A 3,326-nucleotide genomic window follows, 5' to 3' on the forward strand; every position below is an offset into this window, starting at 1 on the left:
AGCATCGGACGAATCCGACATCAGGCCCCGCCTAGCATCGAGCCCCGGTCGATATACAAATATGCTTATGCTAGGCCCCGCCATTCTTTGTGCCTCGTCCGCTATACACATACAAACATATAATCATAATCATGCTAGTACAAAAAAGTCAAACACAACACTATAACTGCTAGTCTCAAGGCCACGCCTCTAATTATGCTAATAATGAGATATGGAACCTCATCCACACTCAGCTAGTGATGAGATATAGGTCCCCGTCCACACTCACCTCCCTACCAGGAATATACAAGTTTCACAAAGACAACAAGTATAACTTAACATGCATTCCTTCCTTGGGCACCGCCCGACATCGGACTGAAGTCTGGAAATCTTAAACCTTCCTCGGGCTTGCCTGACATTAGACTGAAGCCCGTAAACATGAAATCTACATCGGGCTAACCCCGATATCGGATCGAAGCCAGCCATAAACTAATATACATAAATGGTTCGGCATTGGTGCCTTCAACCCATTCCTACTAGAGAAAACTCACCTCACAAGCTGACTACAGAATCCCGCGAATAAACCTCTCGTTGCTAGCTGGCAGATCCTCTAATTGTTGACCTCTCGACTCCCCGAGATATCATTACCAACATAATACTTAGTCAAAAACTAATAATCATTCTTAGGGTAAAATGACCATTTTACCCTCGGTCAAAGTCAACGCTTGGTCAAATTCAAAGTCAACCCTAAGTTAACCCAACTCGTAGATTCACTCCCTTGACTCGCCAACTTCTCACGTTACTCACAGAAGGGACATGACGAGTCAACTCATCGAGTTCTTCTACAGACTCGCCGAGTCCTATCCTTTGTAGAATCGGGACAAAGCAAACCGACTCATCGAGTTCCACTGTTCATGGCTTCATCTCAATGGATTAAGCCCCCAAAATATCAATTCTAAGTTCCATACTTCACTTGTACCCCGAAAATGTCCTTTTAAGGGTAAAGTTTTCAACTTTACTCGTTAATACCTTCACATAATGGTTGTGGCTCAAACCCTAACTCCTTAGGACCTAGATCTTGGTCTACAAGCTACTAATACTTCAAAGTGAGGCATATTCACTGAAATCTACTCTCTCCCTCTTAAGCCCTCTAACTTCCTCTTCTTCCAAAAGCTTCAAAAGTACACAAGGAGAACTCAAAATGGAACCTCAAACAAAACACTAGGGTTTCGTGGATTAGGGTGTGGGAGTTGGAGGCTATAAATTAGGCTAAGGGGTGGGAATTAAGATGCTTAAATAGGGTGCAAAACCTTGAATCTAGGATTTCCCAAACCCAGACCAACTCGTCGAGTTGGTCCTCCCCAACACTTCGAGTAGGTCTTTCTACCCGCGTCTAAAAACTTATTCCTACTCATCAAGTTATCCCCCCTTAGACTCGATGACTAGACCTTCAATTTGCATAATATCTTTCCTTAATTAGACTTCGGGTTTCTGGGTGTTACATATATACTAGTTTCTAGGGTTTTTCTTTGGTATTTAAGTTTGCATGTTCAACTAGTAAAAAACTTAGATCCAAAGCAATAGGGTTGCTTGAACACATAGGATTTGTAGTTATGCTCAAAACCCATCAATTATGAAATGTATCCCCCCTTAAATCATTTAGAAACTTGTAAAAGTGGGGTCTTGAACTCACCCTTGTAGCGTGATTTTACTAGACCGTAGGACCGCGACTGGTGGCATTGAGGGATCAAGATTCATCGTGCTCTAGGAAAATTAGACCCTAGGACCACAACTGGTGGCGTCGAGGGATCGAGATTCACCATGCTCCATGAAAATTAATAAATAATACCAATAAAATAAAAGGAAGAGAAATTCGAAAAGAAAATGAAGGAGAAAGGGAATCAACCGAGAGCTGATGATGAGTGGAGAAGGAAGGGGATCTACCGCCCCTTTTATAACTGAACATTTTGGGTGCGTGTTGCATGCTTTTTAGATGCACTATGTGATTTCTACATCACTTCATTCTTCTGATGCCACATGTCAGGTGGCTACACATCGCCCTTCTGGAATACGTGCATGTTGTGCACTGTGCACTGACCGCGCCGAAAACGTTGATTTTTGTAAGTTGCATAATTTCTTCATACGAGCTCTGTTTTTGACATTCTTTGTATCCACACTGATTTATCAGTGAGTACTAAAACTATCTTTTAGGTTACATTGGCTAATTCTAAATTTATTTTTATCCCTTATTTTTATACAATTAAATGATTTTGCAAAAATCATCTCTCTCTCTCTTTCTCTCTCTCTCTCTCTCTCTCTCTCTCTCTTATGGACTCTGATTTTTGTATTCTTTTTTTCAATAATCTTCTATCGAGGTGCACTATGATTCATATTTAGGTGACTTTAGCTAAATGTCAACCATTCACTTCATAGATTTTGATATTGCACATTCCTTGTGCGCAGTTGAGTTTTGTATGTTATAAAAATAATATCATTCATACGGATTCAGAATTTTATGAAATCTATATTTCCGGTATATAATTATTTCTTAAAAACAAAAAAAAATTGCGCACTTATTTTAATAGATTTCGATCGATTTGACTAATTTTTCTTAGCTAATTTAATGTGAAATCATGTGTTTTCATTATATATATATATATATATATATATATATATATATATATATATATATATATTACGTACTAAATCTATTATACTTGACAGTTTTTACTTTTAGCGGGCTGTGCGACTAAGTTCATGGATCATAGATAAACTGAATATATAGCACAAGTACAATAATAAACAAAATAACATTTGTATTCCATCTTTAATTTTGCATACATGGTTCTTATAGATAGTAGTAATACATGAATTGCCATAATAGATAGGCTTAACACAACAAAAACTAGAAATTTAAATTGCCTGCAATCCATGATTTTTCACAACTTGAAAATCACCGATTTCCTGAGAATACATGTAGTTTGAAAGTCAACACAAGGTTGGTGAGAGTCATAGGTTATCTGCTAATAGTGGTATATTACTTTAAAAAGTCTAAAAATTATTTAATTATAAGTATAACCATACTCAAAACAGTGTTTTAAATAAGATTTGAATTTCAAAATGTATCATAAGTAAATTCATACTTATAGATATCTTTGAAAATAACCAAGCCCATTGTTTGTAGTAAGAAAGATAGTTTTTAGTTAATGTTTATAATGAGTCCTATAACCGAGCTATGTGACTATATGCACCCCCTATATCGCTTCACTATACGCCTTAGTAACGATTATAGACACTTATCGCCTGCTTCGATTAATCGGTCGAGGTTGTAGCTAGAAACCGCATTG

Source organism: Lactuca saligna, chromosome 4 (genome assembly GCF_052625555.1).
Source record: "Lactuca saligna cultivar CGN05327 chromosome 4, ASM5262555v1, whole genome shotgun sequence".
NCBI classification, from domain to species: Eukaryota; Viridiplantae; Streptophyta; class Magnoliopsida; order Asterales; family Asteraceae; genus Lactuca; species Lactuca saligna.